Genomic DNA, 16,135 nt, shown 5'->3' on the forward strand with positions numbered 1-16,135 from the left:
GTAAGCAGGAAGTGCAAGCAAGAGGCTTCCAAAATATGTGAGAAATGACAGAGACAACTGGCTACCTGGATGTTGGGGCATCATCCATTTTTGGCCTACAGGCCTAGCATATCTGACAAACGTTTCTGTGAAGTAAGATATTATGAAGGGCTGTTGCTCCTTGTTTTGACAATGTTTTTATGTCCTGCTTGCCTAATTGGGAGAGTATACTGTCAGTAGTCAAGGTAAAAGCATTTTCTTGCCCAATGGCTTACTTTTTCCATGAAGAAATTAACTCCATGTGGAGTTTCTGCAATGCCCATTATCTTCTCTGAAGTAGATTGGTGCTTCCAGGAGCTGACATGCCTCATTGTCATAAAAAAGGAACCTAGGTTATTGAAACATCTTAAATGCTATATTCTGTAGATCTCTGAAGTTTTTGAAGATGATCTGTCTATCCAAAAAATATCTTTGTTTGACCTTGAAAACATATTCAATGTGACTACAAGTTCGACTATATTAGGTGATTAACTAACAATCTACATTTCCTTTTTTATCATAGACAGTGATAAAAATTTTCAGAAACTAGGAATTGCATTACATTATTAAATGAGCTCTATAGGTAGAATACCTTAAACAAGATTGAAAAATGTATGTATAGTATGTCTTATAAAATTAATCTCAAATTTGTATCAAAATACAAAACTTGTATACAACATACAAAAGTCCAATCCAATGTAAAACATTTAAAATTAATAGTTGCTTTTTAAAAGTAGATTCAATAATCTACCTTTTCATCTTATCATATCTATATCCTCACTTTTTCCAGAGTATATCCAATTATCTACCATTTTATCCAATCATATCTATATTCCCCCTTTTTTCAAGACAATCACCTTGAATCTAATTTCCTTTGTTTAGTTTTTTTTTCTGACCATTATCAATAATAATTTGCAACTAACACACTAAACCAAAACAAACATCCATAACCCATTTGGGGAGAATGTGGGAGTAATTTTCTAGGTTACTTCCTGCTGATTGGGGACACTGATAATCTTATGGGGACCCAAAGAAAATTTAGGATTATGGTCAAGTTCTGACTAGAGTATTCTGTGAGGCTAAATCATCTCAGCCAGCAATCTTGAAGCTGTTCTGGATGTAGAACTAAGAGGAAACCGCAATAGAGGTACTATTGGATTATCTGGGCCATCCACTCCTATTGAAAATTTTAGGGGGCCTTTCTTGATGAAACTCTATTTTTCTTAACCCAGAATAAATCTACATACAGCCTCTCACTTCCTGTGGAAACAAAAGCAAAACCGCATCTCCAAAGTAACATATGCTTTGTCTTACATTTTGAAGTCAAGGCATTTTCAGAATATATATAAATAATTGAATCAGTCTAACAGCATTTATAATCAAATGTCTTTCGGCAGCAGTTGTTCCTTCCTCAGCACTCAAACAATTCAAAAACAACACAAAAACATGTAGTATCCAGATTCTCTGTATATTTTCAATCTTCACAAGGAAGCTAAGACAGGGTAGATGGGAACTGGAGTGCTAGTTTTTTCTCCCAAACCCAGGTGGCTAGGTTTGAGTTCCAATTCCTAGAGCTGTAATTCCAATCCCAGCTCTGGCCTGGGTTTATGGCTAATAAGTCTCAGGTAAACGGGATTTTTTGTTGTTGTTAATTTATGCCACAAAAGTTGGGTACCAAATGAAGCACGATTAATAAAAGATCAGGGACTGACATTGGGATTCAACCTGAAGGTCAGAAAAGCAAAACAGCCATTGACTCTTACGTCTACCTGAGTCCAAAATGGCAATTCTGCCTTCAAGTATCTCAGAATGAGACTGTGTCTGTGAGCTGTCTCCTCCAATCTTTTATTCCTCCCTAGGGATAGGATTAACGACATGTAACTCTGGGATTAAAGGCATGTACTGCCCAGTTTCTTTGGTGAACTAGTGTGGCTACTGGGATTAAAGGTGTGTGTCACCACTGCCTGGTCTATAAGGCTGACCAGTAGGGCTGTTTTATTCTCTGATCTCTAGGCAAGCTTTATTTATTAAAATACAAATGAAATGCCATTACAGGAAGACCCAGCCCACTGTAGGTAATGATATGGATTTGGGTTCTGGACTGTATGAGTAGAAAAACTGTACTAAGTAATAAACATGCATACATTTATTTCTTTCTGCTCCTGACTGTGGATGAGATGGAACTATCTACTTCAATTCCCTGCTTTAACTTATTCAAAATAATGAAACTAGAAGCCAAGTAAAACCTTTTTGAAAGGATATTTGATGACAGCAATTGGAAATTAAACTAGGTTAGCTACCTGTAGAGAGTATTGGAGTTTGCTTGTCTTCATCCCTATTCTTGTATAAGAAGTTTGTGGTTGCTAGAAATACATGTTAATTACAACATTCAGCCTGATTTATTATGCCAATCAATGTGAAAAACTCCATTTGTCACTTGGGAGGCAGAGGCAGGAGAATATCTGAGTTCCAGGAATGCCAGGACTTTTACACAGCGAAATCCTGTCTCAAAAAAATCAAAAAAAAAGAGAAAAAAATAAAAAAGAACTCCATTCATGGGCCATCAAGATGTCAAGATGACTCAGCAGATGAAAGTGCTTGCTGTACTACAAGTCTAATGACCCGAGTTCAATTCCCCAGAACCCATGGTGCAAGGAGGGAACACAGTGAAAGTTATTTTTGACCTCCACATGTAGGCAGTGGAACACAAATGCCAAACACACACACACCGACAATGAGAACAACAAAACAATAATAACAATTTTAAAATTTAAAAAAGAAATCCACTTATTCTAAAATACAAGCCACATTGTTGAATATCCTAAATGTTGACTTTCCTTGTGGGTTTAGAAGCTGGTAATATATAAAGATGCTGCTAGTACTTCTGAACCCCTCACAAATGAACAGCAACCAGAAAGAGCTAGCAAAGTCAGCAGATAAAGTACAGTTCGTTTTAGAAAGGCCTTGATAGTAAACAAGAGAACCTTGGCAATGTTTTAGAAATATGCTACATTTGGGAAACTGAGAAATTAGAGAGTTCACATTTCTAGGAACTTAACAAACAGAAAGAGTCACATTTCCGGAAAATGACCTTAATCGACCAACATTCAATAATATATTTAATCAGAGTACATTTGACTTCTGGAAATATAAAAGGATATTGAAAACAAAATATTTCACTTTTGAATAGAATGCCATTTTAGGACATCAAATTCACCAAAAAGGACAGTATTTTCTGGCTATTTCTCTTTCAAGGCCAGACAACCAATTTTCTCTGTTACCAGGCATCTTGGCAGAATTATCTCTTGGTGCTTGAAAAAGCCTTAGGAAATTAATCCAGTTCCCTTATTTTTCTGTCCCCTGAAACCAGGGTAAACAGAGTTTCATAAGGGTCAGCTTGTAAATATTAAGGGCCTTACAGGGTTTGCCCCACAATTCAACTCTGTCCTTCTATGACTGAAAGCATCCATCGACAGTATCTTAACAGAATGGATACAACTGTGTGCCAAAAAATACACGATTTAAATAAAATAGGCACTGTACTAGATTCCATTTGCAGGCTGTCTGCCATACCCTGCTTTAACCCAATGATCCTTAAATTACGATGTGAGGGATGGCACCTGTCCCAAACAAGAAATTGTCATTGTCTCCAATAAAATAGTATGGAAACTAATAGTAAATGTTTAAAAGTCTTTATCACAGCAACATAAAAGCAGATGAGAATGAAAGGTTTCTCAATTCCTTCTCCAAAGGCACCTCCCTATAATATACAGATTTCACAGTCTACAAGAATGACTTCATGCTTTTTAGCCTTGAAGCACAGGATCACAGCTGTGGCCTTGAGGTTTTGAGTCTTTTCACAGAATTAGATGACGGCATGCTAAATGATTTTCTGTCAGGGCATAGAATAGATTCCTTCAATCTCTAAACTCTGCTCGTATGTCTGGTCTCATTAGGATCCAGGATGCTGCTCAATACCAGCTTGCCCTTTCTCAATTATTTGTTTAGGATCTTGCAACTTTTATAACTTGAATAGATGTGAAAAAAAGCTAGAGACAAAAATCAATGCCAGGTATTTGACAGAGTTGCTGTATTATAAGTATAATCCGTGTCTCTCGATGAAACAAAAATTGCATTATTCCAAATACTCTATCTCCCCTTCTTGTTCTTACTCTACACAAATAAATTTTCAATCCACAGTTACATAGGACACACACATACATGAATGTGTGTGCATGAACACGCACACGTACACACAGAGAGAGAGAGATAGCTATTAAAATCCAGTGAGTAATGAGGGAAAATGTAATGTCAGTGTAAGATAGAGCTGCTAACATAATTTGCAGAGGACTCTTAGAGGCCTGCGAGTCTAAATGATGCCAAAGATTCATTGACTGTGTCAGCAAGATCAGCTTAAAGAATAGGTACTTTAAAATGAATGAAAAATATCAATTCATAAGTGAAAAAGAAGACTCTGGTTAATACAATTGAGCTGGTGAGATAAAACAACCTTAGAACAGTAGGTCAAGGATCATAGTTGTTTAAATTATATTTCGAGGACATTTTGATGCTTAACAGTCTCAATTTAGATTTCACTAATTTAGTGGCATTGGTGAATGATTTGTTTACTTTGGGTCAATGTTTGTTCTGAATAAACTCTACATAGAGCGGAGATAATTAATGTTATATATCTATTATGGGCTTTGGTTCATATCCGTGGACTTATTTTTAGCTTTATAGCTTTCTTTTTCTTTTTGTTAGAGTCCAGAAGAACCTTTGTTAGGTGACGTGGTAAACTTACATATTAAGAAGTGTCCCATAATTTGGATATCCTATGGTTCTGGTGAGTCATTTCTTTTAATTAGTCCACAACTCTGAGCTTTGATTGGTTGTGGTTTTCTGTAATGGTCTCTGTATGTTTCAAAGAGAAGTTTCCTTGTAGGGGTGAGGACTAAACATCTGTGGGTATAAGGACAAATATGTAGAACGTATTTAGCAAACACGTTGGTTTAGAAAAGCGGCAGTTGTAGGTTCTCCTCCAAGATTCATTACTTCCCCAGCCCTGGGTGATTGACTATATTTCCAGGATCAGACATGATATCCATCTTGTGGACTGGGTCTCAAGTACAATGAGAGAGCTATAGGTTACCACTCAGGTATGTATGCCACTATTGCACCCTTAGGGTTATCAAGCCATGCTGGTCATCGATGTGTTTCAGAAGTATCATAGCAGGATAGGACTGTTGCTTGTTTCTCTTCTTTGGAAGCGTGCATGATCCCTTCTAGTACCATGAAAGCTAGTCATCAAGGAGAAAGGTTTCAAATCAGTTTTATCTCAGCGATCTCTGATCCCGGTGTCTGAAGTACATGGTGTCTTCACCAGTATGTACTTACTTTCCACTTCTGGGACACAACCAAAGGTAATATCAATAGGATATAATGTGGATTAGTATCTAGAATATATTACAAAGTTAAAAATTAAGAGAATTTTTTTAAAAATGACCCATAAAAAATGGGCCTGGAACCTAAACAGACAGTTCTCAAAAAAAAAAAAAAAAAAAAAAACAGGGAAGAAATATTTCAAAAAATGTTTATCATACATAGAAATTAGAGAAATATCAAATACAGTTAGAGAAATATCAAAATCAATTTCAAAGATCAAAAAAATTTTGATATTTTATCTTACCCCAATCAGAATAGCAAATATCAACAAAACGACCAACAACAAATGCTAGAATGGGTAAGGGGAAAAAACCCTCATTCACTGTTGATGAGACTGTAAACCGATGCAGCCACTATGAGCATCATCGTGGAGAATTTTAACGTGCTAAAAATAAATTTAGAAAAAGAGCTAAAAAATAAACCAACACTAGGTTCCAACTATACCAGCTTTGGCATGTACTCAAAGGACTCAACATCCTGCTCCACAGACTTGTCCAGATGAGCTCAGGCTTGCTCATGGCTCCTTTAATCACAATAGCCAGGAAATGGAAGCAACCTAAAAGTCCTACAGCTAGCATACACAATGGAATACTATTCAAACATAAAGAAAAGTGAAATAATGGTTGTAGTCAGCTTTCTTATGGACTGTCTTGGACCACTGGCCCACAAATAATGGCATGGAGACTTATTATTAATTATGAAAGCTTGGACTTAGCTTAGACTCTCCCCCAACTAGTTCTTATAACTTAAATTAGCCTGCTTTTATAAATTTACATTCTACCAGTTACCTGGTAGCTCAGTCACCTCTCCTCTCTGACTTGTTTTGCACCTCTCTGGCCTTCCTGCCTCTCTTCTTCCCAGAATTCTCTCTCTCTCCCAGAAGTCCGCCAATATATTCTCTCCTGCCTACCTATTGACTGTTCAGCGGTGTCACATCTTCACACAGTGTAAACAAATATTCTCCTACACATAAACTTTGGATGGAACTAGAAAAACTCATATTCAGTGAAGTAACCCAGACCCAGAAAGACAAGCATCCCATTTTCTCTCTCAGCTGACGTTCTTAACTCTAAATCTTCAGGTGTGAGTAACTGCAGTAACCAGGAAAGCAAAGAGAGAACCATTACAGGGCGAGTGATGGAGCTATAGAGAGTAATAAAGTGCTGCAAGGGATTTGATGGGGGAAATGGGAAAATGGTGTGGACTTGAATTTGGGCGTAGGGACAGATAATTACAAATGAAGGAGAAAGGAAAGCAAAACGATAGTGAAGATATCTGAAAACATAAAGAAGCCCACTGTTAACTAGCTAAAACATTTTAATACACACATCTCTGTATATATAGTTGAAATAATTTTTTTTACCTGGCCTGACAAGTCTCTCTCCAAGATCCAAAAACTATTTAGCAAAAACCACAACATGAGGCACTTTGGAGTGCTGGTCAGGGTTGTCCAAGGGACTCCCAGTATATTAGTGACTAGGAATTTTTAATTACTGCATTGTTTATATCCAGAGTATTGAAACTATGTAGGTATATATACACTTAGTTAAATTATTCGCCAAGAGGGAATTAAAAAGGTGAAGTTACTGTGGGAAACACTATTGAGTCTCCCCAAAAATAAGAATAAACTTATCATATGTTTTACCAGTCCTACATCTGAGAATATATTCAAAATAATAAGTGAGATTTCACAGACATGTTTTGCATACTCACATTCATAGTAATATTAGTCAAAAATCCAAGAGGTATATGCAAACCAAATATCCATTGATTGATAAATTGGTAAAGAAAATGGGCTGAATATGTATAATAAGGTATTATTTAATCTTAAAATACAAAGAAATTCTGTCACATGGCACCACATGAATAAAAATTGAGAGCATTATGCTAAATGAGATAAACGAATAACAAAAATAAAAATACTATATAATTCTAATTCTCAAAGCTATTTTATAAGAAGAAAAATTGTAGAGATCTATTGCATAATAATGTAAATATAATTAATGCTACTGAACTGTAGAATTATAAATGAGTAAAATAGTACATTTTGTGTTTTCTAACATAATTTTAAGAATTTATTAATTTTAGAAAGTACATGCTAATCCTCCCCATATACCATTATGGAGATCCAATAGGGAGTATGCTATAAAGACAACATAGACTATAGCCCTGTGTGGGGAGTGAGTGTGCCCCCCCATACAGATAAGCATTCATGATGTAAGCACAGCCATGTCAACTGTTGTAATATGAGCGGCGGGGCTGCGTCTCCGGCACCCGGCCGCCCGCATGGCTTATGCCCCAAAATAATTACACGGAAACTGTATTCTTTTAATCACTGCCTGGCCCATTAGTTCCGGCCTCTTATTGGCTAGCTCTTACATATTGATCTAACCCATTTCTAATATTTTGTGTAGTACCACGAGCTGGCTTACCAGGAAAGATCTTAACCTGCGTCTGTCTGGAGTGGAAGAATCATGGCAACTCACTGACTCGACTTCTTTCTCCCAGCATTCTGTTCTGTTTAGTCCACCCACCTAAGGGTTGGCCTATCAAATGGGCCTAGGCAGTTTGTTTATTGACAAATGACCTTCCTCCATCATTTCCCCCTTTTCTGTTTAAACAAAAAAAAAGGAAGGCTTTAACTTTAACATAGCAAAATTACATATAACAAAACAGTTATCAAGTAAAAATTACAATATTTACATCTATTTTATCTTTATCATAACTAAGGAAAACTATAACTATAACTATCTATCATTCAACTCCATCAAAGACTCCAGAAGAATACAATATTACCTAAGCAAACAAAAAGTAAGCAACTTCTAAACTCTAGAAATGACAAAGACATCTCGCTGCCTGTACAGTCACCCAAAGTTCCTCTGCACCGTTGGGGCATCCATCTTCAGCCTTTAGGCCCATAGTATCCAGCAGACTTTTCCATGAAGCAGGAAATTTCAAAGGCAGTTCAGTCACTATCTGCTGTGTCCTACAGAATGTCTCACAGACTCTTTCATGAATCAGGAACCCCAAAAGATCATCTCACCTTTAGGCAAGTTCAACAGTCCTCTCTCTGCGGGTTCTTTGTGTCCAGTTTATGCAATAGTCCAGGCAAGAGCAGTTTCTTGCCCAAAAGGCTATCAAACTCCATAAGGTGCCTCTTCGATTCCCATCTTCTTTCTTTTTGAAGTAGATTGGTGCTGCCAGGAGCAGACATGTCTCATTGTCATGAAAAACCTAAGTTATTAAAACATTTAAACTGCCATACGGGCTGCATCCCGCCACCCGGCTAGCTTTACCCGGAATAATTACACTGGAATCTGTATTCTTTTAATCACTGCCTGGCCCATTAGTTCCAGCCTCTTATTGGCTAGCTCTTACATATGATCTAACCCGTTTCTAATATTCTGTGTAGCACCACGAGCTGGCTTACCAGGAAAGATCTTAACCTGCGTCTGTCTGGAGTGGGAGAATCATGGCGACTCACTGACTCGGCTTCTTTCTCCCAGCATTCTGTTCTGTTTACTCCACCCACCTAAGGGTTGGCCTATTAAATGGGCCTAGGCAGTTTCTTTATTAATTAACCAATGAAAGCAACAGATTGATACAATCTCAAGGACTCAGGCCCCTGGGAATTACAAGAACATCTATGGTAATGTTTTGTTTGTGCTATAATAAATAAAGCTTGCCTAAGGATCAGAGTGTGGAGTGAGCCACTATTTAGCCACAGAGGACAAGCAGTGGTGGCACACACCTTTAATCCCAGAATTTGGAAGGTAGAGGCAGCTGGATCTTTGTGAGTTCAAGGCCTGGCTACACAGGATTGATTCCCTCTAAAAGAGAAACAGAACCAGGCAGTGGTGGCTCACCCTTTTAATCCCAGTACTTGGGAGTCACATGCCTTTAATCCCAGCACTAGAGACATGGAGACAGGAAGGAATGTGGCTGAGTGGAGAGAGGAGTATAAGGCAGGAGGAGACAGAAGCAGACCATTCATTCTGAGGATTTGTGAAGACAGGCTTTTGCCCACTTTGGTCTGAGGATTTTGTGAAGGTAAGAACTGGTGGCTGGCTGCTCTGCTTCTCTGATCTTTCAATTTTCACCCCCTAATATTTGACTCTGGGTTTTTATTATTAAGACCAATTAGAATTCACACTACAAACTTCTCCAAGTCAGGCTCAGGGTAATGGCAAAACCTTCCCCTGGTCCAAGCATGGTGTTCACAACATGGGAAGAAATTATCAGCCACAGCATCCTTCTCTGTCATGATTATGGCCTGAGATTGCTCCCCTACAGAGACCTCCTCAACCTTGGTCCAGGACCTAAAGAGATTAACTAGCCCTCTTCCTCATTCACCCATATATAATAAATGTGCTGAGTTTCCCAAGTACTGGTGCATCTTCATCAGAGAACACAGTTCACTTCATCCCAGGTTTTTTGTAAGAGTGCTGTCATTTCCTCATTCCATACCACCCATTCAGATAAATCCCAATGTCATGCAGGTCATGGCAGCCCCAATGGACAATGACTGAATTCCATTTATGTCATTTGGCAGCTCTACTGTAATAGGCAAGCTAACGCGTTCCTCTAAGTTTTGGCTCCCTCTTCTATGATGTACTCATTTTGTAAGGCTGATGATCTGATCAAAACTACACATCAACCTAAAGTTTCTTGCTCAAAAACAAACAGAAAAATAGCTACAGCAATCGTCATGATGATGACAAACTGAAGACAACTTCTTGTGAGGTGCCACAGGAAAGAAAAAGAATTCCCAACTCTAAGGACTTTACCTTCAGCATTGCTTAAAAGACTATGGGGAAACATTACCCTAGTCTCTAATGGAGTCATGTTAAGGGGTGAACCTTCATCCTCTCCACTATGTCAATTAGCTTCTCAGGAGTAAAATAACCTGTTCAAATCCTGACATCAGCCTAGACACCAATGAGTTTTGTGGACATCGGCTAGCAAGGAAAGAGTTTGTGTTCAAACCTAAAGTGGAAGTTTTCCAAGCCTCTCAATTCCAATTCTGTTCTTGGGTAGATTTGTCTTTGTGCTCACTTGCGCTGTCTGCCGAGCAGCCTATATGTTCTGTGGCACCAGGTCACAGATTGTAATGTTGTCCATTATAGTTACCTCAGCATTGTCTTCAGTGAGGCTATCTTCACTCTTTCCCTTTGCAATACTCATTTTAAGAAAACCCTGTCATGAAGTATCATGACTTCGATGGTACATTTTTCATATAGCATATTAAGTTATTATCAAACATGAAAAAATATGGAATGTAAAAGGCAAGATAATTTTAACAACAATGTTTGTATTGACCTTAAGAGATTTATAGAAACAAAGTTCTCAAGCCAGTTTCAGGTTTTGATTATTCAGACCAGGAGTTAAAAACCTACTCATTCAAAAAACAGATAGTAAGTATCTTAGGCATGTAGGTCACATGGTCTATGTCACCGCTCTTCATCTTTGCCACTGAAGCATAAAGAAAACATGGGTGACACATGAATAAATTAGTAAAGTTGTATTTGCAGATAGAGACTTGAATTCCAATGAAGTTAATATGGACAGCAAAACCAAAATTTCATATACATTTTAATTATCATTAAATACTATAATTTTGACCTTTTCAATCATTTAAAATGTAATTTTTAAGTAATCAGGCTGTACAAATAGAGTTTACAGACAAGATGACATTTAAGTCATATTTTGCTGACACCTTATCTATATTACCTTTGAAGTAATACCAGCAAATGTCACAGACGTCCATAAAATAAGACTCAAACAGACAGCATGCCCTGGAGAGGTTGTGGGGTAAAGGGAACACTCCTGCATTGCTGGTGGAAGTGCAAGCTGCTACAACTCCTTTGGATGTCAGTGTGGCGATTTCTCAGAAAATTAGGAAACAACCTTCCTCAAGACCCAACAATACCACTTTTTGGGTATATACGCAAAGGATGCTCAATCGTACCACAAGGACATGTGCTCAACTATGTTCATAGCAGCATTGTTTGCCATAGCCAGAACCTGGAAACAACCTAAATGCCCTATGACCGAAGAATGGATAAGGAAAATGTGGTACATTTACACAATGGAGTACTACACAGCAGAAAAAAAAATGACATTTTAAATTTTTCAGGAAAATGGATGGAACTAGAAAACATCATTTTGAGTGAGGTAACCCAGACCCAGAAAGACAATTATCACATGTACTCACTCATAGGTGGTTTTTAAACAAAGCAACAAAAAAAAAAAAAAAACAGTCCACAAATAACAATCCCAGAGAACCTAGACAACAATGAGGACACTAAGAGAGACTTACATAGATCTAATCTATATGGGAAGTAGAAAAAGACAAGATCTCCTGAGTAAATTGGGAGCTTGGTGACCTTGTTGGAGGGTTGAATGGGGGAGGGGAAAGACAGGGAGGAGAGCAGAGAAAACTGTAGAGCTCAATAAGTATCAATAAAAAAAACAGACAGCAGGCCAAGACACTTGCCATCCCTAGCCTCACATCCATTTTTCATGTGCTTTATGGCTTCCAAGAAAATCACAACATCATGATCATCATTCAATTTTCTCTTCTTTTTTCTGCCATTTCTACAGTGTAAAAGCTCTCTGGGCCTAACTCCAGTCCTTAGAACACTTTTTCAACCTCAAAAGTAGTTTCATATCCACCTAGTTCACAATCATTTTTGTAGATCTCAACTACATGCATATATCAATGTCTCAGCATTGATTGCTATGAGTGCAGAAAATTTATCTGCTTAACAGTTATGTGTCCCCTCCAAGTCAATTCTTAATTTAGTATAGCAGGTATTAAATAACTATTTGTGAATTGGTGGTTTTATTAATATACCTAGACACATATTTGAATATTCCATTTTTTATTGTTTTTATTGAGCTATATATTTTACTCTGCTCCCCTCCATTTCTACCTCCTCCCCTTCTACCCTATCCTGTGATCCCCACGCTCCCAATTTACTCAGGATATCCTGTCTTTTTCTACTTCCCATGTAGATTAGATCCATGCATGTCTCTCTTAGGGTCCTCTTTGTTGTCTAGGTTCTCTGGGATTGTGATTTGTAGGCTGCTTTTCTTTGCTTTATGTATAAAAGCCACTTATGAGTGAATACATATAATTGTCTTTCTAGGTCTGGGTTACATCACTCAATATGATGTTTTCTAGATCCATATGTTTGCCTGCAAATTTCAAGATGTCATTATTTTTTTTCTGCTGTGTAGTACTCCATTGTGTAAATGTACCACATTTTCTTTATCCATTTTTTGGTTGAGATGCACACCTTCCCCTTGTTCCTCTAGAGACCTGGTGGAAAAGGAGGAGGCAAGAAACTTTCTCTAAATAGTAGATCATTCCTGAAGAGCTTCCAAACATCTTGTGCTACTTGTAATCTTAGCCCTCGCGCACACTGAGAGCAATGGACACACAGCTTTTATACCTTCTAAAAATAAGACTCTTATCATAAAGGAATGGTTTCTAAAATCTATGTAGTAGAATTATAAGAAGACCACCTAATCCCACCAGCCCTTGTAAAATAAGGAAGCAGAGCTCAAGCTGAAGTCCCCCTAAGCCAAGGTTAGGATACAACAGCTCTGAGCTGGAGCTCATTCAGTCAAAATTGATTAAACATACATTTCACTCTTTGGGGCTAAATGCCTAGAAAGGGAAGTTCTTGGTCCAAAGTGACATGCATTTAACTTTGTAAGAAAATTAAACTTTTTCTGAGTGGTTAGACCTTTTCAAATTTTACCAGTAATGTATGAGAGGTTCCTGACAGACTCAACCATGCTCTATTCAGTGCTTTATTTTTAAACATTCTACCAGGTCTGTAGTGGTGTTTTATTGTGCCTTTAATTTTCATTTTCCTGATAACTAATGATGTTTTTTTTTTTTAAAAAAAAAAAAAAGTTTACTTGTGTTTGCTAAGCCTTCATACAGCATTCTTAATGGAGAGTGTTTTCAAGTCTCTTGCTCAATTCTTATTAAACTCTGATTTTTTTTTAAATTGGGCTTATAGAGGTTCTAGAATTTTGTAATCTGTCCTATTTTAAAAGGAGTTTGTAAATATCTCTAAGAGCGTTTGACCGGAATAAATGTGTTTTGGTTTATAGCATTTTACATATATATACTGTTTACACCCTTCTCCACACTCTAAAGCACTTACTTTTTGCTCACTAAATTGGCACATATTTTCAACTCATAGCAGAGGCACGTGATTTCTGCCACAGATTTCCACAAAATCCCCAACATTCCAATTTAATATAAGAATGTGGAAGTGGAGCAAATGAATTTCGTGTACTGATGTCAAGCCTGCTGGTCCAAAACTGCTTGATTTGCAAAGTACTACCTGGGTAGATAGGTCAGTGTTTATTTTCATGGTTTTGCCTCTTCTAAATCAAATCAACCAGCCAACACGCCTTTATTGAGTACTTTAAGTCTTCTCTATAAGGCATTACATATTAAATTTCAGTTCACAAATCCAATTCAGGGTTTTTTGCCCTAAGTTTTATTTGCTTTCTTTTTGAAAGCTTGTATTAAAGCCCTTTCATCATTTTTAGTAGCTAGATAACAAATTGATAAATAAAATTATTTCCCAGAAACTTGATATCATCATAATTCTAATACAAGTAACAACAATAACACTAATAAAAGCATTAACTCTTCATAATAATTCATAGCATTATTCATAGTATACAATTCAATTATACTTAACGACTATTTCACTGGGATAGAAATTACTTTTGTGTTTCATTGATAATAAGATAGTTTAAAGAAATAAAGTCATGTAAAGAAGGAGGTGAGGCAAGATAGAAGGTAAGACCCTCCAGACTTTGATTGTCTGATGTCTCTGGATATACCAGTTTGAACATTTATTTATACACCAACTGTGGTGGTTTGGATAAGAATGCCCCCACATAGGCTCATACATTTGAAGGCTTGGTCATCAGAGAGTGGCAAGCACAAATTGAGAAGGATTAGGAGGTGTGGCCTTATTGGAGCAGGTGTGGCCTTGTTGAAGGAAGTATGTCCAAACCAGCCCAGTCTCTCTCTCTCTCTCTCTCTCCTCTCTCTCTCTCTCTCTCTCTCTCTCTCTCTCTCTCTCTTCCTACCACCTGTGGATTATGATGTAGAACTCTCAGCTACCTCTCCAGCACCATGTCCTCCTGCATGCCACCATGCTTCCCACCATGATGATAATAGACTAGACCTCTGAAACTGTAAGCGAGCCTCAACTAAATACTTTCCTTAAAATAAATTAAATACTTTCCCTTGGTCATGGTGTCTCTTTACAGCAACAGAATACTGACTAAGACACCAGCCTACCTTGACAAGAGTTAAGGATAGTAGAGCATAGTACCACGCTTTAGCATATTAAAAGAAAAGGATCCGTGAAAGAGTCCTTCAATTCTAACTAGTGTGGAAAGAGATGCCTTCCATTTTTAAGAGGTAAAGAAATTCAGGCTAGGCCTTAGACTTGAAGCCTTATACCAAGGCTGTCATTGTGAAATTGAATGCCAGATAGAACGTCCACATCCAACGCCTACACCTCTGATGATAAGTGCAGACTGAGCCAGTAGAACTACATATAAATCAATCAAATAACTGCCTCTAGCCTCAGGAAGCAGTGAGGAAAACAGAATGTCATCCATTTGGTAGTAGGACATAAAACGAACACAAGACTTTATTTTAGAGACACTATTAAGTCAGCTGTCAGAAGACTTACCTTGTACACGGGCCAGCACTCACAGGCTGAGCCGCCAGATCTGCTCTGGTACCTTGTAAATACCTGTTCTGTGGTGAAACAGGCCCGGTTTGTGCCTGTATCATTGCTTGTCTTGGAATGAACTCAGGGAATACCCTCTCCTGACCACACAGGTACCTGTAGTTGTGAGACTCAGGGATAATTCAATTTAGTATCAGATCAGCCATAGTGGCTACAAAACTATCTCCATTATCTGGTCTAAACTTCTGCAAACATCACTATTCCCGAATCAATGCTCACAAAACCAGCCCATAGACCTATTCTAGAACCAGGATGCCAATATGATGATGATCCAAACTGCATCACCATCAGCGAGGCTACTACAGGCCAGCATGTGTCCATGAGACTCTGAAAGTTCTGTGGTTGTTGACTCTCAGATGTGAACCAACTTAATCAGCCTTAGTGCCCAAGCGACTGTCTTCACCAACACGACCTTAAACTTGAGCAATATATGATGAAGTAAAATTCCATTCACTGTGGCTAGAGCAGGGTAATTGTTAAAGATATCATGGTAAAATACAGTGAAATCTAACACTAAGTACATGCTAATAGCTTCCATCTGTCAGTCAGTACCTGCAAATGGTACTTCAGAAAAGCTCTGTTAGATAGATACAAGTTGCTCCATCTGACTATTCTTTCTATCATGGCTTTCATCACTCAAGGCCTCCATCACTCAAGCATCTCAGCAGCAGGCAATGGGGCCTGTCCTTACCACAAAGATTGGGCTAATCTTGGCAGGCTGGAGACACTTTGGTTTTAGCCACTGGTGTTATGTAGGAACTTAAGGCTATGTGGTGCTTGAATAAGAAATGTCTCTCTCGTTTGTTCAAGTATGTGAATACTTAGTTCCCAGTTGTTGGCATTGTTTGGAGAGGTTCTGGAAATTTTAAGAG

The sequence above is a fragment of the Chionomys nivalis genome, chromosome X, assembly GCF_950005125.1.
Source record: "Chionomys nivalis chromosome X, mChiNiv1.1, whole genome shotgun sequence".
In the NCBI taxonomy this organism is placed as follows: Eukaryota; Metazoa; Chordata; class Mammalia; order Rodentia; family Cricetidae; genus Chionomys; species Chionomys nivalis.